Raw genomic sequence first — 23,073 nt, forward strand, 5'->3', positions numbered from 1 at the left:
GCTTGTGGAAAGAGAGAAATAATAAACATTTTCAAGGTATTGCTCCTTCTATCAGCTCGTGGGCAAGAAGATTCAAGGATGACTTCTCTCTCCTTATTCATAGAGCCAAGGAGAGACACAGAGGGTTTGTTCCCTCTTTCCTAGAGAACTTTGTACATCCGTAGGATAGTCCTTTACCTTACTCACCCCACCTAGCACTCTGTTTTATATCATGGCCATGGATGTAAGGTTATGATTTTTTAAGGCCTTTTTGATACTTTAATTAGTATACACAGTAGGAGCCTCTCCTACTATTTCAGGTGTCAAAAAAAATACATAACAGCCAACATTTCAATCCATGGACACCACATGACAGAAAAGGTACTAAGGTACTTGCTACTTAAAACCGCAGCAAGGTACAGAGCACATGCAGGCCAACAACAAATTGGTACCAAATCCAAAAATCACAGTATGAAATGAAGTTAATGAGAAATTTTAGAATCAATTTAACAACTGATAGTAATGTTTGCATTGGACACATTGAGAACTAATATTATACATACACGCCCAAATTCCGATGGCCAATGCCTCAGTACAGTAAACACTAAGCATGGTACATAGTAAAGGTTTGTAACAACTAGAACTGAAAGCATTCACTCCATCAAGCATATCTACAATGACGCAACACACAAGAAAAGAGAGATACACAACGGGGTAGCAATGACATAAAGATAATCGCTTAACAAATAGCACGAACATGAATAAATCACATAACTAAGTACAACCAAGTATCTTCCCTCAAAAGTACCCCAGCTGAGAGTGAACATGTATTCGACATTTCTGCCATTTCGATACATGCACGACAAAGAGTGGCGCTCTGTTCTTACCACGGCACAAGCAAGAGATGACCCCAGATGATGCACTGCTTCTCTAGGTTGCACTCAAGGCTCAACCAACTCCGCGGTATGGACGATGCCCCCTCCTTTCTCCGTCCAGACGGCAGGGTGCAGACTCGGAAGCCCTACACATTGCAACTTGCGTCAATGCAGCAGCAATACAAGGAACTGATATCAAGTAGAGCACAAATTGAGAGGAAGTTGCGGTCCAGGAGCTGACCTTCCAAGGGAGCATCATGGTGTGTTGTGGTGCCTTCATCTGGTATCACAGATCGGGTTCTGGGCTGCTGCTTTGCTTCCCCATATAGCACACCAGGTTCTCCTAAGATAGCGAACTGAAAACACAAAACGTTGATTAGGGAGTTGGTACATAAGAAAATGAATTCATGCACGAATGGCATATACAACTAAAAAAGCAGGCATATTAGAATTTCATATTAGATGGCTGAAAGGTATGTGTTTCTTCATATAAAGTAACTATAATTAGCACCCAACAACTAGATAGCATATGGTGGAGAAACTAGTTTCAGCTTATCCAAAAATATCAGCATTGTGCACACCAGGATAAAATCAAAGAACCCAGAACAAGACACTTGGAGCAAGCAACTGATGTAGTAACAAGCTTTTATGGTGCTAAATGCAACAGGTTTGCATAACCTGATTCACAAGGCTAGGAATAGAAGGGGGAGTCGGTCGTATCTCACAACAAGGTTGGAAGGTTGTCCTTTAAGAGGTGAACGGTGGAGACCTCAACGACCTACAGCTTCTGTGGCATGGCGACGACATAGACGTGCCATCGTGGGTTGGTGCCCATGAGGAAGCCCATGATGAACGCCACAACGAGGGATCCACCAGCGGACGCCATAGGCCACAGTGTGGACTGTGGAGAGAGGGTCTAGGGCGGCTGCTGGTTTACACGCAACTGCGAGGAGGAGCATAATCAATGAGAAACATGGCAAAATTTATGAAGAATAGAAAGCTTCAGGCTAAAGACAACATTTACAAAGGCACTGAATATGAAATCTTATTCAATAGGACATAGCACAGATAGCTTAGTGGACGAGGATATAAAAAAATAGACTGATATATTTTAGGACAAACAACCACAACCTTAAATAAGCCTTCAAAAGACAGCACGTACACTTGGATTTACGTGTACACATGTATGTACAGATGCAGAACCAGTTAAAACAATGTACAAGAGTTGATGATCCTAAGATCCTACCTACCCAACACTCAAATGCAAAACTTTTAGTAGTAACCGCTAAATATACATGTTACGAGGGGTGATAAACAATTGCACAGCAAAAGCATCATCCTCCATGTTTCCATAAAAAATTCTTCCCCGAGATTAACTACTGACAACAGGAAATAGGGGAATTGACAATCCTATTATCCTACACACCCAACACTCAGATGCATAACTAACAGTCACACGACGTTCAGAGGGGGTGACGCTACTAGCCGCAAAGGGAACATAACTTGACCCCTGGGTAATCAATTACAATTCTAGTAATAAAACATTGCTAAATAACAAAGCAACATCAGATGCTGGTGCCTTGCAATGCTCTCTAAGCATATGTTCCTTGTTCCATCACTCAAAACAATAATACAAAGCAGGTCAAGCAAGCTGAAAATTTGATTATGTGCTATAGCAATGTTCCTAGCATGAATTCAGCATTTTATTGATGTGTATCCCTTGGATAACTTATCGTACAATGGATAGAAATGTCTCTTGGCAAGCAAGATCTTTGTACAATGGATAGAAATGACAGTAATCATCCTTTTCTATCAGAGGAAACCTTGTATAGCAAACAAGTAAACTCATTCTCAAATCTTTGCACAACATTTACCTTGTGGTGAGCAAATTCTATATGTGAAGGATCAGAGACGTTCTCCATCAATGTGTCATACCCATAGAAGAGGTCCCTCTAGATCGTCGCGGTGGAGAAGGCCGAGTCATCGAACTCCTTCGGCAGCCTGAAACCAAGCGAAATAAAACGATGATGTTTCCTATTTACTGAATTTTCTAGTGAAGAAGTCCCGCAGCATAGCTGCAGAGTTGACGCACATACATTGGAGGCTTCATGGCCTTGGCCTTGTCCCAGCCCTTCTCGTCAGGCCAGATGAAGAACAACCCCTGGGAGAGGAGCATGGGGAACTTGGTGGCGCAGGCCCTGGGTGAGTGGAGCGCCCAGGCCTCGGGGCCATCGGGCGCGGCCTGCGGGATCCTGGTGCAGGCGCCAGAGCCGTCAAAGGACCAGCCGTGGTAGGAGCACTGCAAGCCGCCCGTCTCGTCGATCCGCCCCTCCTTCGCGTGCGGACGCACGCAACACCCACTCGTCAGTACTATAGGAATTGGCTCTTGAAACAAACAGAGGCGAGGGAGAGGAGATGGGATGAGAGGTACCGAGAGCGGGGTGAGGCGGTGCGGGCAGTGGTCGTCGAGTGCGACCCACTCGCCGGAGTTGGGGTCGTTCCAGATGACGAGGGCGCAGTTGAGGAGCTGGAACGGGGTGGGCACGCGCAGGTCCAGGTCCTCCACGAGCGAGACCGGGTACCATCGTCCTGCTCTCCGCCTTGGTGTGAGGCGTCTACCCCTCCGCTGCCGGCGTCGGGGCTCTGAGGCGCTCCGCCTCCACGTCGTACCGCAACACCGCAAAGCACTTGAGCCGCTCCTCGAGGAAGAGCGCGTAAGTGCACACCTGATGTGTACTACACAACCTTCTTCTTGTAGACGTTGTTGGGCCTCCAGGTGCAGAGGTTTGTAGGACAGTAGCAAATTTCCTCAAGTGGATGACCTAAGGTTTATCAATCCGTGGGAGGCATAGGATAAAGATGGTCTCTCTCAAACAACCCTGCAACCAAATAACAAAGAGTCTCTTGTGTCCCCAACACACCCAATACAATGGTAAATTGTATAGGTGCACTAGTTCGGCAAAGAGATGGTGATACAAGTGCAATATGGATTGTAGATATAGGTTTTTGTAATCTGAAAATATAAAAACAGCAAGGTAACTAATGATAAAAGTGAGCGTAAATGGTATTGCAATGCTAGGAAACGAGGCCTAAGGTTCATACTTTCACTAGTGCAAGTTCTGTCAACAATAATAACATAATTGGATCATATAACTATCTCTCAACATGCAACAAAGAGTCACTCCAAAGCTACTAATAGCGGAGAACAAACGAAGAGATTATGGTAGGGTATGAACCACCTCAAAGTTATCCTTTTTGTTCTATCTATTCAAGAGTCCGTAGTAAAATAACATGAAGCTATTCTTTCCGTTCAGTCTATCATACATTTCATACTAGAATAACACCTTAAGACACAAATCAACCAAAACCCTAATTCACCTAGATACTCCATTGTCACCTCAAGTATCCGTGGACATTATTATACGATATGCATCACACAATCTCAGATTCATCTATTCAACCAACACAAAGTACTTCAAAGAGTGCCCCAAAGTTTCTACTAGAGAGTCAAGACAAAAACGTGTGCCAACCCCTATGCATAGGTTCATGGGCGGAGCCCGCAAGTTGATCACCAAAACATACATCAAGTGGATCACGTGATATCCCATTGTCACCACAGATAAGCATGGCAAGACATACATCAAGTGTTCTCAAATCCTTAAAGACTCAATCCGATAAGATAACTTCAAAGGGAAAACTCAATTCATCACAAGAGAGTAGAGGGGGAGAAACATCATAAGATACAACTATAACAACAAAGCTCGCGATACATCAAGATCGTGCCATACAGAGAACACGAGAGAGAGAGAGATCAAACACATAGCTACTGGTACATACCCTCAGCTTCGAGGGTGAACTACTCCCTCCTCGTCATGGAGAGCGCCGGGATGATGAAGATGGCCACCGGTGAGGGAGCCCCCCCTCCGGCAGGGTGCCGAAACGGGCTCTCGAGAGGTTTTTGGTGGCTACAGAGGCTTGCGACGGCGGAACTCCCGATCTATTGTTCGCTTCGATGGTTTTAGGGTATATGGGAATATATAGGCGAAAGAAGTCGGTCGGGGGAGCCACGAGGGGCCCACGAGAGTGGAGGGCGCGCCCCCTATCTCGTGGCCTCCTCGAAGCTTCCCTGGCTTGCACTCCAAGTTCCCTGGATTGCTTCTGTTCCAAAAATAAGTTTCCTGAAGGTTTCATTCCATTTGGACTCCGTTTGATATTCCTTTTCTTCGAAACACAGAAATAGGCGAGAAAACAACAATATGGGCTAGGCCTCCGGTTAATAGTTTAGTCCCAAAAATAATATAAAAGTGTATAATAAAGCCCATAAACATCCAAAACAGATAATAATATAGCTTGAATGCTTCATAAATTATAGATACGTTGGAGACATATCAACACCCACGCGGAGCAGTCCCAGGGTAGGTGGCCAGAGTCATCCTTGATGTTGGACATCTGCAGTGCATGGCCCCGGCGCCGCCCGTGGGTCAACAGCTCCTCCCTGAACGCGTCGCCATTGCCCGCCGGTGGCTCAGTCCGGAGATGAGGTTGGGGCAGAGTCGAAGTCGACCGCGGAGGGCGACCTACAGCGTGGGGGAGTGGAAGGTGAGGGTGGGGCTTGAGGTGGAGGCCGCGCGGAGGCGGGCGAGGAGGACGGGGTGCGCGCTGAGGTAGACGACGGCGTATCGAGATCTGAGGGAGGGAGAGCGTTGCTTGGAGACGGGGATCAATGGCAGCGGAGAGGAGATGGGGGGAGGAGGAGTGCGATGGGAGTTAGGGCTTGGGTAGGTGGCTGTGGGTGGGGTTTGGGTAGGTGGCTGCGGGTGGGGTTTTCTTTTTCATTTTCTTTTTTCTTTTTTGTAGATGGATGGATGGATGGATGTGGGATGAGGAGATGGATGGATGGATGGGCGCCATGTCATCGATCCGTGTGACAACGAATTCCACCAATGAGAATAGAGCACATACAATTGTGTTTTTGTTTTTGTTTTTCTTCTACTTTTTCACATGAAAATTTAAAAAAATGATCTCGTATTATGCACAAGGGTGCATATTGGAATGACAAACAATGTTGCCTAATGAAGTTTTCATTTTCTTGGACGAAAGTTTCATTTCCATTTTCCGAGTGCCCGAATGAGTTCCGGGCAAAAGTTTGGCGTGACCGTGGTGTTGCCATGTGTTCTGGGCGGCCTAGGCATGTCTAGTGGGTTGGGCACTCCCCAGGTAGGTGCTAGGAACAAAATCACAACATAAGATTCTCACAAGGAGACCGATCAATGCTCAAACATGAATAAGCAGCCAAGTGTTTGATTAGTGGTACAGGAAATTCACATGGCTAATTGGCGTGAGTTTTGGCTGAGGATGATCAGTTACTAAGAAGACCGTCTTCACAAATTTTTAGCTCAAAACGAGGAGCCTAGGTGGTACTTGCTTTGCAAAGTACCACACTGGACATAAATATGAATGTTGAAGCTAGGCTCAAAATAATGAATGGATTGAGCTGGCATTTGGTGGAGGATGGTTATTTGGGCATAGGAAAGCACTGTAGAAAACGGATACCATTTGGACATGCCAAAGTGGTACTTCCTTCACAAAGTGTTTTTTTTGAACAAAATAGGAAAATGAATATTTTTGAATTATTTTTGAACTAGTCAAGGAAAGTTTTTTTACATATTTGATGAAGATATGACCCAAAGAATTTATGATATTTTTTTGGGAATTTTGTGAATGACAGAAATATAGGTTGCTTCACAACCTAGGGCAAAAACTGCCACATGGACATGACACATAGGCAAAACTGATGAGGTGGTGCCTAGTCATAGCAACCCACCACAATTTACAAGGTTATGACCATCTATATTGGTCATGATCAGCTAGAAATAAGGCAGCGGACCAGTGCTATCTGCTTTATGACCATTTCGTGTAAGGAAATTACGACCTTTCTGACCAAAATGGTCGTTATAGTTTAGGGTTTGGAGCCCCCCGAATAGCTTTTGACCAATTGGTCTAAAATGGTCATAGATCTATGACCAATTCTTCCAGGGTCACTGACAGAAGGTCACTAGTTGACATATTTCTTGTAGTGAAAATGGTATTAATCATGCTAATCAAGATGAAACGAATGACAATGATAAGAACGAGATTGAGCGTCTAACTAAAGAACTAAATACTCTTAAGTTAGCTCATGAAACTACTTTAGAAGATCACCGAACTTTTAAAACTCATGAGAAGCTACACTTCGAGAAGCTCAATCTTGAGCAAGAACATGGGTTCTTAAAGGCCATCAATGATGCTCTTCGGAAGAAAAGTTCTTCTTACATTGCCAATCATTTACTCTTGTTTACTTACATGCCACAAGTAAAATCTAGCAACAAGAACAAGAAAGATTCTTTTTCTTGTAGTAACAATAATCATGCTAAATCCAATATTGTTGCTTCTAGTAGTTCTCTTGATTCCACTAATGATTCTCTTAGCCAAGTTACATTTGAGCAAGAAAATAGCTTATTGAAGGGAATTATAGAGAAAGGTGTTTACAAGAGCCTTGCTAGAAGTAAGAAATTTGAGGAAATTGTACGCAAGCAAGGAAGGCACCGGAAAAATCAAGGTGTTGGTTTTGAACGAAAGTTCAATGCCAATGGAGTTGAGTGGGAAGAAGATCAATACCCCAAGACGAAGTTTGTTCCTCAACAAGATAAGTATGATCCTACTTCCTTCAAGGGAACACAAGCTCAAGATGATCTTCCACCACAAGACCACAAGCTAAAAGGCAAGGACAAGCTTCAAGAGGAGATTGATGCATTTGAAGATGCTCCAAAGGCCTTGGTCAAGTGGGTTCCCAAGACTACATCAAGTTCTACTTCATCAAGTACATCTACAACCCCAAGGATTCCCATCAAGATGATGTGGATCCAGAAGAAGAAGAACTAGAAAGTTCTTGAGGGTGACTCCGCCAACATTCTTCACTCATATTCATTTTGGCAAGGACAAATGCAAACAACTTCCACATCTTGCACTAGTTCAAGGAGTCAAACAAACCCTCTTGTTCGTAAGTCAAGGGGCAAGGTAACCTAATGCTTTCGTGGACATCATAATGTGTGTGCTTCACTCTATGCTATGGATATCCTTGTTTGTTCCTTGTGGGACTAACCCATGTAGGTATTGAAAGTGCAACTCACTCCAATGATTGCTTCAAATGATCTACATCAACTATGAGCATCCACATCTTCAACATTTGCGTGAAGTCATCATCAACAAAACCCAAGGTTAGTTCATCCCTCTTAGAGGGGATATCACATCTAGGGGGAGCTTTACTCTAAGAATTGAGCTAAATCAACTCTAATGGTGTGAACACAACAATGTTTTATGTAAAAGTGGTAACCCCACTTGTGCTTAAACGATGAGTATGACCTATGATCAAATGTTCTGATTTGACTCCTAAGTCAATATACTTATATATAGATGACCTAGTCATCGCCAATTGCTTGATAGATGCTAGAGTGAATGTGCATGCTTTGCCACATATTTCATTTGCCATTTTATTGTGTGAGCATGTTGATTGCATATTTTTCTCATTCGAGGACATCCATTTGTTGGTTTGATTGTTTGGCTTTTCTTCTTTTGCCAAATGGATGGACAAGAATGCCTAAGAACTTCCTTTAGCTATCTATGCTTTTCTCGTCTCAAGCTCTATTCATGCTACATCACAAAGTTTGAAGAAGTCAAATTCGAACCCTCTGGGTGAGGAGCACTCGGAGTTACCGATTTGTCATAGACTTAAACTTCCAAAACCTCTCTGTGCATTTCGGTCTAACCGATTCATCCATTTCGGTCACACCGAGTTCACTGGGTTGATCTAGTTTTCAATCTCGGTGCAACTGATTAGAACTCTTCGGTCTCACCGAGTTGCAGCAACCGCTTGTGATTCTACATCTCGGTGCCACAGAGTTGTTCCACTCGGTCACACCGACAGTGCCAGGATATATATACCAACAAGTCAAATTTTGGAAATTCCTCCAAAACCTGTTCGCTTGCGCGTGTCCTGCTCTGCTACCTCAGGTCCCCGGATCGTCCTCTGGTCGCCAGCGACCTCCCGCCGCTAGTCTCCGCCACCGTCAACAGAAATCTTCACCCCCGTTGTCACCGTAGCGAGCTTAGCGCCAAGTTAGGGTATGAGTTCGACACTTTGTGCATTCTTTTAACTCTGATTCTTAGCACAAAGACAATGCCATGTTTCTTTCCAAGTATGAGATTCATCTATCCACAGAAAACATCCTTTAGAGTAGATTTGATTTGAGAATTGAGGGTTAGGTTTCCGCCGGACTCATCTCAGACTGACCGAATTGTAGAAATCGGTCTCACCGATTTGGCTTAGGCCATTGCACATGTGATTTTTGGTCTGACCAAAAATTGCAAATCGGTGTGACCGAGATCATGACTTTGTGAAACCCTAGCAAACTCGGAGCCACTGAACAGTGTCTTGGTCTGACCGATTCCACTATTTTAGACTCCAAAGTTGCTTCGGTGTCACCGAGTTTTACAAATCGGTAGCTCCGAAATGCTTCCTGTGAAAAACTAAAACCAAGTTTTTGACTCATTCTTTTTGCAAAAGCTCTGCACTTTGTGATGCTCATCTACTCTATCTCATCTACAACTATTTACAGGGCCAGCTCTCAATTTGAAGTGTAGTATGTCTGATCAGAGTGACAGCCAGAACAAGTCAGAGGAGCAGATGGACTTGAGTGAGGGTACTTGTCCCTCTAGGAGCTATGATGAGGGTAGCATGAGCACACCAAGCAACCTGCCTAAGGCACAAACTAGGCAGAGCAAGAAGAAAACTTCAAACTCTGAGGATGAGGACTTTGAGATTGAAGAAGCCAGCTCAAAGAAGAAGGTGCTCAAGAAAGGGTATGCTGCTGCTGCTTCTACCAAGCCAGGTCAGCACAAGAAAGCACCTACCAGGAGAGTGCCTGTGTCAAAGGCTAGGGCATCAACTCAAGAGACAATGGAATTCACTCTAGAAGCCAGAGAAGATGGAGATGGCAAGAAGAGAAAAGAAAGAGTCAGGAAAACAGTTGCAAGAGTGCTTGGAAATCCATCTATGAGGAGATATTCTGCAAGTGAGGAGGAATAAGAGGATGTTGCACCTCCTCCCAAGTCACAAAAGCTGATGGGGGATGCCATCAAGTCTGGTGCTGCTCCTTCAAAGCCCAAGACAGCCCCCAAAGCTCCAGCTCAAGCCTCCAAGACTACACCTAAGAGAAGCACCATGAACATATCTGCTGTAGAGAAGAACAAGGCCCTAGTGCCTGAGGTTGAATAAGAAGATGATGGAGCCCAAGTGCTCAGGAAACTCAAGCCAAAGATTCCAGACCATGATGAGAATCATGTAGTGGCTGAGAATATGAAAGAGAGAAAGGATGCAGGTATCAGACTATGGAGACAAGCTGATCCATATGCCATGAGGAGAAGGACTGCTGTGGACTATAGATTTCACACCAAAGAACATCAGGATTTCTATGAGACACTGTTGCTTGACAAGAAGCCCATTGTCTGTGATATGAAGTGGGTTGATTGGGAGTATATTGATGAGAATGAAGATCATTTCCCAGGAGTGCATGAAAGCTTCAAGCTCAATGGTGTTGACAAGTTTGTGGGTCAAAAGTTGACCAAATGGAATGATGAGCTCATTATGCAGTTTTACTCTATAGCTCATTTCTATCCTGATGGAAAGATTGTGTGGATGACTGAAGGTACAAGGTACCAATCTACTGTTGATGAGTGGGCCAAGCTCATAAAAGCCCCCAAAGAAGCTGAGAAAGACATTGATGTCTATGCTAAGAAGAAGAAGGATCACAACTCCATGGCAAATATGTACAAGGAGATACTTGACAAAACTTTGGAGACTCACAAGCTAGGCTCAGTGTATTTCTTGATGTCTGGATTGGGCACAATGAACACTATCTTGAGGCACACTTTGTTGCCCAAATCAGGAGATCACAGGATGATTAGAGGCCATTCCATTAATCTGCACCAGCTTTTTGATTTGTCCCAGAGATTCAAGGTCATGAGTTTGATTGTCGAGACAATCAAGAGAACAGCTGCTGACCAGAAGAGGTCATGCGGGTATGATCCACACATACAAATGTTGATAAACTCCAAAATGTCCAAAGGAGTATACTTGTTGGACAAAGAGCACCTTCCCTTGAAGCCTGATTTTGAGGACAAAACTGTTGTCATGACTGCTGAAGATTCAACATCTCTATAGGATCAAGAGAAGAGACAAAAGGCAAAAGCTGAGAAGGTAGCAAAGATACCAAGTGCCGAAGAAGCTTCACAAGTGTTCCTCAAGTGAAAGCAAGACCAGCTTGGATATCTTATTCAAGCAACCTTGAGAGTTGACAAAGGACTGGCCACCCTGACTCAGAACTAGGAGAGCTTGGAGAGGATCATTGAAACCAAATTCTATGATCTTGACTTTAAGGTGAATGAAATTCAGACAGCAGTTGAGCAGCTCCAGGAAGAAGTAAAAGAGAGGAAGGCAAAAGCAACTACAGAAGTCTTCCAGAGAGTGCCTAGGGCATAGAGGTCTGCAGTAGTGCCAGTGCCAGACACTAGAACTATAGCATCAACACCTGCAACCACAACTCTAGTTGCCCCTCCAGTGGCAACACCACCAGCTCCATCAACTTCTACTGATGCTTTCATCCTTGGAGTCCTCTCAACACCTCCTCATGAAGATCAAGCCTAGAGATCCGCATATCACTATGCATTTTCAAGCTTTTTGGTAATTTGTTGCCAAAGGGGAAGAAAGTGTATAGATCATAGGCTTCAGAGAGAGAGAGCTTTGCTTCTTTTGCTACTTATTTGCTTTGCTTGCTTGGTTGAGATACCCTATGCTTATGTGTGTGAGATACTTTGTAGGTCATGTGTTTGATCATATCATGCTAAATGCTTGTGCTTGGATGATGACATTATCTATTCTTTATGTATGATCATTCACTTTGCCTTGGTGATGAGTGCTTGTTCTTATTTTCTATCATTTTGAGCGCTCCACCAAGATGTATGTGACATGGAAGAGTAACCCATGATCCTAATTGGTTGTGCATTTGCATTCAAAAGCAAATTTTAAATAATGCACAAATTTAGGGGGAGTTCTTGCTTATCAAATACTTCTCAAAGCGACGATGTTTTTTTCATTCTTATTATCATTTGTCGAAGCTTTGATCTATATGTTGTCATCAATTACCAAAAAGGGGGAGATTGAAAGTGCAACTAATCCCTAGGTGGTTTTGGTAATTCTTAACACCATATAGCTCATTGAACTAATGCTCTTTCAAGATGATCATTTCAGAAAGTTCAATGATTGGCATGGCATGGACTAGAGATGTGGACCCCTCAAAATTCTAAAGACACATATTGGCAACAAGCTCAAGACTCTATGCTTTTATTTAAGTGATCCAAGATCACATCGAGTCCATAGGAAATCCAATACTATTAAAAGGGGATGAGGTGTTGCTTAATGGCCTACTTGCTCAAAATGCTTAGTGATATGCTCCAAAACCCTCAACCACTTTCTCATATCCACATATGTCCTAAACCTGAAAGTCAAACTCGGCCCCACCGATTTGATCTATTCGGCGGCACTGAGTTCATTTTACATAGCCACTGCCACAAACCCTAGTCACTTCGGTTTCCCCGATAGTGATGTCGGTCTCACCGAGATGGGATTGCAAATTCACTGTTTCCTTTTCATAACGTTTTGGTCCCACTGAAATGAGCGAATTGGTCCCACCGAGTTTGTAATGAAAATTCACTGTTTCCTTTTCATAACATTTCGGTCTCACCGACATGAGCGAATTGGTGCAACCGGGTTTGCCTGACCAACCCTCTATGTGCCTATTACTGAAATCAGTCCAACCGAGTTCATGTGATCGGTCACACCAAGATTGCGTTATGCCCTAACCCTAGCGTATCGGTCTCACCGAGTTGATTGCATCGATCCCACCGAAAAGCCTAACATTCATATTTTGACCTGAATCGGTCTGACCGAGTTTTACCATTCGATCTCACCGAGTTTGGGAATCTATGTGTAACGGTTAGATTTTGTGTGGAGGCTATATTTACCCCTCCACCCATTCTTCATTCGTGAGGAGAGCCATCAGAACGTGCCTACACTTCCACCATTCATTTTCTAAGAGAGAACCACCTACACATGTGTTGAGACCAAGACATTCCATTCCAACCACAAGAATCTTGATCTCTAGCCTTCCCCAAGTTGCTTTCCACTCAAATCATCTTTCCACCATAGCCAAATCTGTGAGAGAGAGTTGAGTGTTGGGGAGATAATCATTTGAAGCACAAGGGCAAGGAGTTCATCATCAACACACCATCTATTACCTTTTGGAGAGTGGTGTCTCCTAGATTGGTTAGGTGTCACTTGGGAGCCTCCGTTAAGATAGCGGAGTTGAACCAAGGAGTTTGTAATGCCAAGGAGATCGCCTACTTCGTGAAGATCTACCCAAGTGAGGCAAGTCCTTCATGGGTGATGGCCATGGTGGGATAGACAAGGTTGATTCTTTGTGGACCCTTCGTGGTGGAGCCCTCCGTGGACTCGTGCAGCCGCTACCCTTTGTGGGTTGAAGTCTCCATACATGTGGATGTACGATAGCACCACCTATCGGAACCACGCCAAAAATCTCCGTGTCAACATTGCGTTTGCTCCCTCCAAACTCCTCGCATTTACTTTCTTGCAAGTTGCATGCTTTACTTTCCACTACTCATATACTGTGCATGCTTGCTTGAATTGTATTGTGATTGCTTGACTAGTACTAAGTTGCTAAAATCTGCCAAGAATTAAAATTGGGAAAAGGTTAAGCTTTTATTTTGTCAAGTAGTCTAACCCCCCCTCTAGACATACTTTTGATCCTAAGCTGACCCTCTTCACTAGATCTAAACAAGATTGCGTTGGCCTCTGTCTCTCCCCCCCTCACAGCTGGTGAAGGAGCCGTTCGGATCCCGTCACACTAGGAAGGGGAGGAGGTGTAGCGTTCACTCTATCGCCTTCGGCAAGGGAGGCAATCCACTGCCGGCTGCACTATTCTCTTTCACCCAGCGCCTGTGTGGGAGGGCCACCGACCCCTTCTTCCTCGTTGCCGTGTGTAGTGTGGGAAGATCTGGCCTCCCACCGCACGCCTAGCCACATCCCGATGACCCTAAGGTATAACTTTCTTTGAAACCTCATTCCTCTGGCTGCATGCGGATCTTTTTCGATTCTGTAGTCGAATCTAGGTGTTGGTTCAAAGAGGAAAGAAGGGTGGGGTGGGGTGGAGCATGAATCTAGGACGTGGTTCAATGAGGAAAGGAGGGAGGGAAAGTGGTATAGACTGGCTATCCAGCCGCTTTGTTGGTCGAAAAGGGAAAAAAAGGGGGTAACCCAGTACCCACATCTGCAAGGAAGTGATCTCTTTGTTGAAAAAGGAAAGAAACCGGGGGGTCTGGGAGTTTGTGCAGGACTAGATTTGCTGCCATCACATAGGAAAAATGTTCAAAGAGAACAAATATGTGACCAACACAAATATGCTACTTGGCATCATACTCTGCATCACCCATTTATACCTATGGAGGCACATGGTGCTGGCATGTCCCATGTTCCATACAACTATTTTGTTGTTGTAAATCTAAGAATGCCACTGGAAAATTGAAGCAATGCCACTGTTAAAATTAAATTATGTTTTTAACGAATGTTATTTTAAGAGAATTTCTCTTTTAATATGAATCAATGCAACCGTTTTAGAAATGCTACTGTCCTATACTTTGTTTTCCATCAAGATAAGGTAGATGCTTCTTTTTGTGGCCGCATGTTTCATCCTCCTTTATTGGCCAGTAATTGATTCCATTTTTGCCTCTGTTAAAACAGGGATATCAATTCAACTTGTTGCTATTGGGACATTTTGCTTCGCTATGAGAAACACTTTTGTTTTAAGAGTGTTTTGCATAGTTCAACTTGAATGTCACACCGGAGACTTTGCTTAATTTTGGTGGAACTGCACAAAAGGAGATTGGATTTCCATATATGTGTTGAGATTTCTTTCATGGCCTCCTCGCGAGTTGTTTGAAATCTTGATCAAGAAAGGTCAGTACCGACTTTCATCCACATGATGTTGAAGTGTGCTTTGATATGTTGTGCTACTTGTATTGGTACTGTTTTGGATAAATGTTGAATTGAAGCTATTGAACTACTGTCTTTTACCATTAAGTGAGCAAAAATTGTTCCAACCCAGACATGATGCTTGTTTCTTTGTTACAACAAAACTCTGCATCACCCCCTTTATAAGTAGATGGAAGCACATGGTGTTGTTGCGCCCACTCTCCCCTAGAATTGTTTATGCTTTTTGTTAATCTAATGCCGTTGGTAAAATTAAACAACGCTACTCTCGGAATTAACTACCGAATCTTAGTTCAAAACTGCAACACTTGTTAGGGATCGACGGGAGTACCATTTCTGTTAGGGATCGACCGGAGTACATGTTTAAGAAATGTATTATTGAGATAATGTCTCTGTTATGATATGTCAGTTACAGTGTTTTACAAATGGTACTATCCTGCTTTGTAGTTCTTTCTACATGTTTAACCAAGGCATTGTTAAGATAATGTCTCTGTTAATATGAATGAATCACACTGATTGAGAATTGCTACTCTCTTGCTTTGTTTCCCATTAAGATAAGGTAGATCAATAGATGTTTTTCTTCTGGGAGTATACGTCATCAACCGTTATTTCTCAGTAATTGTTTCCCTTATACCTATTGTTGCATACAGGGATATCAAAACTTCTGCTCGGTTTTATTTTGACTTTGATTTTAGTTAAGCTGCACAAAAGGAGCCACTGTGTTTAAGGCAAACTGCTGCATTAGTGGGTCCAGTTGGTCTTACCACTTTGCAGAAAGAAGTAGCCATTGTTTGCGCTACATTACAGAAGGAATGATCGAGAAGCTTTAGAGTATTGTAGACGCTGGTGACATGACTAGTCTGCAGACCAAGGAAAACTCAAGTCAACAGCTGTCGGTGCAACAGACCCGGGGCATGTTGACCAGACTGTGCACAGGCACAAGATCAAGATTGGAGCACCAAATCAGGAGATCAAGAGACTCGAAGAACCAGCTAACATATCAGAAGGAACCAAGACTGAGGCAGAAGGACCATATGTTATCAAGAGAGACGCCTCCTTTGCCGGGCAGGCGAGCCCGGCAAGGGGCGAGCCCCCCCCCCTAGAAGAAGAGGACCCATGTGCCCCGGCAGGGCCTACTGGGGCTGACGGAGGCCAGAACACCCCACCGACTATTCGCCACATGGTGGCCGCTTCCTACCAAGTGAACCCACAAATGACACCCGTCCAGTGATGTGTCAAGCGAGCAGGCGTGGAGCTGGAAAATTAGCCCGGCAAGCCTTGCCGGGCGACCAACGACGTGACACTAAGCGGCGCATTAAATGCATGCTATCAGCCTACAGAGTTAGGTATGATAGCACTGTTTGCTATCATATCTGTCGGGGATATACCCCGCGGTATAAACCGCCGGATGTATGACCCGGCTAGAGTTTGGCGATTCACTGGCTACCCACTTGGACCTTGTGGTTTATGATTCATTGGTAATCCGACAGGAGGGCCAAAGGAGAAACAAGACCCGGTGGCCCAACGGGCAGTTTATGGAAGGCCGGATCACGCTATGGTGGGCCGGTTTATGAGGAAAGCACAAGGAATATTTTTTTACAAAGGAAGCAAGACTAGAACTCCACTCGTAATAGAGTAATCCTAATCCAACTAGGACTAGTCATGTAAACCGCCCCTTCAACATATATAAGGAGGGGCAGGGCTCCCCAAAGAGGGACAGACAAGCAAGAAACAATCTCTAGGGCTAGACACAACTAGAGGAGAGCCGGTTTACGACGACTCCCTCGTGATGATAATGAGATCTAGCCTCAAACAACATGTAGGGTTTTTACCGGATGATGTTTCCCGGGGCCCGAAGCTGTCTAAACCCGTGTCTTGTGTTGCGTCTCTCGATTCCGCTCAACCCCTCTCAAGCTACCACATAGATGCGTTGGCCACGCGACCAAGTCCTCACACTAAGGACATCTGACGTGTTAATACCACGACAGTTGGTGCCCACCGTGGGGCTGCGCACGGTGGTGTTGAGTTCTTGAAGGGAGATCTCTCAGGCATCGAGAAGTTTGCGATTTTTCGGATGAAGAAGAGATAGTGCCAAAAGATCCACATCAACTCCGATCTCAAGATCGTACTCGAGAGTTTTTTTATTTTTCATCGAAGTCGCGTGCTGAACGTCTAATTCTTGATCCGGCCTCTGTTGTCTTCAATCCAATTTGGTGACTAGCAATAAAGTTTGGTGTATTTTTCGGAGGTAGGAGATCCGAGCCGGATACCGAAATCGGGTCGGATCTGACAGGAAACCACACGTACAGCCGAAGAGCTCGTGTACAAGCAGTATCGCCCAAGATATTGGCGTACCTACCCAGACTGCAAAGAAAACAGTGACAGCGGCAGAAACATCACATCAATCGTCAATCAGGAATCAGCGGAAGCGGTGGATTTTTTATATACAGTTTGGCTGTTACTTTTTCTTTCCGATCTGGCGTCGCCACTATTAATCGGAAGCAATAGATGCTAGAATAAGACGCATCCAAGGAGTACTACTTCTCTTGAGCAATTCAAATCCTAAAGGGAATCAACGTGCATATTACGAGTCCCTAGGCCTACCACTCCACCTCTACTACACCGTAAGCCGCCCTGGGCCTTGCTAACGCCGCTGCTGTACTTTAAACCACTGCTGTGCTGAGTCACCTTCTGCTTCCGTAGACTCCGCACCGAGCGATATGCCACCATCATCGACCCGCGGGTACCATCGCAGTCCGGGAACAGTACGCCACTACAGGCACAGAAGAGAATGGCTAAATTACTGTTGCATGTATTGGAAGTTATTCATGGAACGGCTCGTCTGTCGTCCAAACGAATCACCATCGCCCCTGCGGTCGGATTTACATCAATGCGCCAGCCAACTCGCCCTTCTGCATCACCTTACAATGCCACGGATGACTCACCCGTCCGCCTTCTCCGTTGGTTCATGCATCCGCTCCGGCTTACAACGCGGAGAATAACTTGCTCGTCCGCACCGGCGTACAAACACCATGACCAATTTATCTGTCTGCTCCCGCGGCCGATTCACCTGTGAGTGATTTCAGTTTCACCTAGTGATCATCAGCTTCATGGCGGGTTACTTCCGGCCTAAACACATCAGGTGATATCTATCTAAAAAATATTTTACTAGCACATATTCCTTTTTTTAAAGATCGGTTTATCTTTGCCTTGGTATGCAATATTGTTTATGCAGGTCAATTGTTCATTACAAATGAGGCGTTATATTACGGGAACGAAGCACGCGCTAGCAATGTTCTGCACCGGCGTTTCGTCCGTGTCATACCACCCGGTGAATGAACATGGGCAAGACGCCGTCCCTGTGGCCCGGTTTACATCAGCTTGCCGGGACCGCGCCCGCGATTAACTCGCCCGTCCAAGCCGGTTTACGACACCGATGCCGATTTTCCCCATCCGCAACGGTTTACAATGTCGCGGCCATCCGAGTCACCTCTGATGTTGCGGTCGTCTTTGTCGTCCATCTCTCGCGGCCCGGTCTACATCAACACACCGGGCCGCACCTGTTTGCATGAGCTGTTTATTGTGTATGAGCAAGTCACTGCTTGGGTAGCCGGTTTTCTTCCAACAAAATGGAGGCAAATTATCATCAAACCGCCGTCTGCGCTGGAGGGCTTAGTGGACATGTGCACAAGTCGCCGCCACTACAGTTTGGTTAGCTTCAAACAGCCAGTTGGAAGGAACCATTGGCCGAGTTGCTGACACGGCTCATACGGGATCATTTATAACCCGCCACAGTCACCTCAACCTTCTGTGGATTCATATCGTGCTATCAAACATCAATGATATACACCTTCTGCTATGGTCAAACACGGAGAATCTCAAACCAACTCCTCGAGTCGTCTTAAGGACTCGGGGGCTATGATGACATGACTCAGCAAATCTTGCCAGTTTAAGCGAATGTAAGAACGCCAGGACGATGGTGGGAAAGATAACACAGTCCCGGAGGCTATTGCTATATTGATGAAAATTTAAAGGCCATCAGAGAATTTCCGGCTCAAAAAGTATATGACAAAATCCCAACTCAGTGAAGAAGTTCTGGGTTATCAGAAAGGATTCCGGTTCAAAATCTGGTTCAAAGGAAGTCAGTCTCATTGAAGCTCTCAAATATCCGGTTTACAATCCGGTTCAAGAGAAATATGTTCTCCCACAAAGCTCTAAAGCTCTCAAATCCGGTTTAAAAATGTTCGGTTCAAAAAGGAATTAACTTCTCGCAAGTTCGAGTTTAAAGGCCGTCAGAAAATTTCCAGTTGAAAATGAAGATTCCGGTTTAAAATCCGGTTCAAGGGAAAGATGTCTCCCATAAAGCTTTGAAGCTCTCAATATCCGGTTAAAAATCCCGGTTCAAGAAGAATTTATCTCTTGTAAAAATTTAAAGGTTGCCGAAGAGGACCTGTTACCGTGATGCGCAGTTCAAACATGGGTATCCTGCATTATTGGCTTATCATATTATTTATCATGTGGGGGCTTCTGCTTACAAAGCGACGTCCTGTTTTGTCCATTAAACTGGCTATCATGCCACAATACAGCTTGGGAGCTCACACCCAAGGGGACAAAGAGAGTATTGTTGCTAAAAGCACAACTCAAACATAGGCACCCATTGAGCACAGCTCACAAAGTTACTTGGGGGCTCTTTTGTGCAAAAGCCACAAAGAGCTTGAAGGGACCCTTGTAATTGGGTATCAACCCACGGCTTGGAAGCCTGGTGTATTCACCTAAAACCCTGGGTTAACCTGCCTTCATCTAGTAAACCACTCCTATCCAGGTAATCCTGGCATGACCCGCCGAACGTTTGACAAGTTACTCTTATACAGACCCTGAACTTGTCAAAGTTAAAACGACGATTGGTTAGTTGGAGGCCCATCTTAAAAGGCTTTGTAAAATGGTTTAACTCAGCGGCCTGACAGCCCATGAAAAGCCTCGAATTTGGGCCTAGCAGCCCTTGAAAAGCCTCGACTACACGGTTTTATTTGCCTTTGTCAAGATTTTTTCTTTTGATAAATTTTATGTTGAACCGGCGTCTCTCGACCCGGCATGACTATCAGTCATCAAATTAACCCAGTGTTCTTTAACCCGGCTCGACTTTCAACTACAAGTTGTCAGTGCATAATCACTTATAATCCGGTGTTTGTTAACCCGGCCTGGCTTTGGACTATAAGTCGGCAATATATATTTGGATTGCGCCATTGGAATCATGCGCTTATAAATCATTGGGTACATTATTCAAGTCTTTAATAGCCAACATGGCTGGATTTTTATTATGGTTATCAATAACCAGTATTATGATTAAAGGTTTTCAAAGTCGCTTTAGCGCAATGGCTATCATATTATCAATGAATATGATTTATTCTACAATGGAGGGAATAGTCCCGAGTCGCTGCAGGCTTACGACCCGGTACTTGGGGGTTACTTTATTCAAAGTTGAGATTATATCAAATATGCAAGTCTCATGTCGCTGCAAGCATGCACCATGACACTTGGGGGCTAATGCAAAGTCATTTTTTTCTCATCTTATTGAAGACCCGACTCATCACATTATAATGAGCCGGCCCTTGGGGGTTACCAATTGCTCCTATCAATGATTCAAGGTACACAAGTTTTAATCTATTATATTCAAGGGTCCACTACTCAGTTGGTAAAGCACAAAGCTCTTAACCTTGTGGACGTGGATTTAAGCCCCATGGTGGAGTTACATCATATGACATTATTATTCAATGAAGCATGATCATATTTATAAAGTCCCTACTCATTATTGCATAATGACCCGACCCTTGGGGGCTACACTGGTTGAAGTTTTTATGAGTATAAGACAATTACATGTCCCAAGTTGCTGCAAGCATGACAACCCGGCACTTGGGGGCTACATAATATGGAGTATTCAGTTTTTACTAAGTGACTGGGATGAACAACATGGATTTCTTCTTAAGTGGCAGTATTTATATTGAAGCAAGTCTTAAGTCATCACTTTGTTTTGCTCAAGACTTGGGGGGCTACAGGTAATATGGATATAAGGGAGAAAAATCTTCAAATTCTCAGTTTTGAATAAACCAAGTTGACCCGGTGTCTGCAACAATCATAACCCGACGTCATCAGTAATCATGAACCGGCGTTGGCAACAATCATGAACCGGCGTTGGCAACAATCATGACCCGGAATTATCAGTTTTTATAACCCAGCAATGGTGGTAATCATAAACCAGCAAGTTTTACATCTTCAAGTCGGCTGGCTATCAGTTGAATATTTCAGAGACTAATATTTTTGTCAAGTCAGAGCATTGAAGGCCAATTCAAATGGATTCTTTATTTACAAATATCTTCTGCAAGCAAATCGATTATGAAGCTGGTCTATTGACTCGGATTTTTTAGAAGGAAGAAATAACAAGGATTTAAGGATGATCAAGTGCCAGTTTACAAGAATATTTAAACCGAAGCACAACCCGACAAATTTTTTCTTGTGTTTATGTTGCAGATCAGTTTGACATGGATGAACCCAAATTAAACTGGGGGCTAATGTCGGGGATATACCCCGCGGTATAAACCGCCGGATGTATGACCCAGCTAGAGTTTGGCGATTCACTGGTAACCCACTTGGACCTGGCGGTTTACGATTCATTGGTAATCCGGCAGGCGGGCCAGAGGAGCAACAAGACCCGGTGGCCCAACGGGCGGTTTATGGAAGGCCGGATCATGCTATGGTGGGCCGGTTTATGAGGAAAGCACAATGAATATTTTTTACAAAGGAAGCAGGACTAGAACTCCACTTGTAATAGAGTAATCCTAATCCAACTAGGACTAGTCATGTAAACCGCCCCTTCAACATATATAAGGATGGGTAGGGCTCCCCAAAGAGGGACAGACAAGCAAGAAACAATCTCTAGGGCTAGACACAACTAGAGGAGAGCCGGTTTACGGTGACTCCCTCGTGATGATAATGAGATCTAGCCTCAAACAGCATGTAGGGTTTTTACCAGATGATGTTTCCCGGGGCCCGAAGCTGTCTAAACCCGTGTCTTGTGTTGCGTCTCTCGATTCTGCTCAACCCCTATCAAGCTACCACATAGATGCGTTGGCCTCACGACTAAGTCCTCACACTAAGGATATCTGACGTGTTAATTCCACGACAATATCAGTGTCTAATGACTTATTTGCCATTGTGCTAACCCCTTGATCTATAAAAGGAGGCCCATGCCAATGATTCAAGGGGTTAGAATTTTAGATCATTCACACCACCGTACGCACGTAGTCGTCGCTGCCCTGAAGCAACCCCTGTCGGGCAAGTGTACTATGCACCACCACCACCTTTTCCCATAAATCCACCAAAGCAGGATTAGGGTTTTACGCCTCGCGGTGGCCCGAACCTGGGTAAAACTGCCTGTGTGATCCCTGGCGCGCTGCCTTGCATTGGTCTGCTCTTTATGCAACATGACTCCCTCCTGTCGAACCAGCAAGGGGCCGTCCTTGTCCCATAGGTGGTCGTGGTTTCCCGCGACATCTTTGGTGTGCCAGGTAGGGATATCGCTTGCACGAACCTGAAGATGTAAGTAGCGCGTCATCTTCATCGCCATCTGCATCGTCGACGGCGCCATCGACCATGACGGCCAAGAAGAAATCAGCTCCTTTAGCTCATCCATCCACCTCGAAGGCTCCGCTACCCGCGGCCTCCAACGCTGCAGGGGGCGCGGAGACGCATGAGGGAGCGAACGCTGCAGGGGTTGTGGCCGGAGCAGGCAGCACCGCCACCATCCCCCTCGCGGCCGACACAGGAGTAGAAGATGCTAGAGGAGAGCGACATCAGCAACACCCTGACGGCCGCACTCCCCCCATTGATGGGTGCAGCCACAGTGATGGTGCTCGGTCCGGGGCGAGTCACCGCCCTACTGCCGTCCTTGCCGCGGACACTACTACTGTGCGTGCGCTCTCCCCAGGGCGGGCTGACCGAATTGGTGCGCCCGATGGAGCTGATGGCCCTCAGGTGCCTCTGCCTCACAACCCTGCTGCCCAGGTG

The 23,073-nt window shown here is 44.9% G+C and overlaps 1 pseudogene; it reads right to left on the reverse strand.

Moving 5' to 3' along the window:
* Window positions 1-920: 920 nt before the first annotated feature.
* Window positions 921-22,661, reverse strand: LOC123067463 (pheophorbide a oxygenase, chloroplastic-like; annotated as a pseudogene).
* Between the last annotated feature and the right edge of the window lie 412 nt (window positions 22,662-23,073).

The sequence above is a fragment of the Triticum aestivum genome, chromosome 3B (assembly GCF_018294505.1).
Source record: "Triticum aestivum cultivar Chinese Spring chromosome 3B, IWGSC CS RefSeq v2.1, whole genome shotgun sequence".
Lineage (NCBI taxonomy): Eukaryota > Viridiplantae > Streptophyta > Magnoliopsida > Poales > Poaceae > Triticum > Triticum aestivum.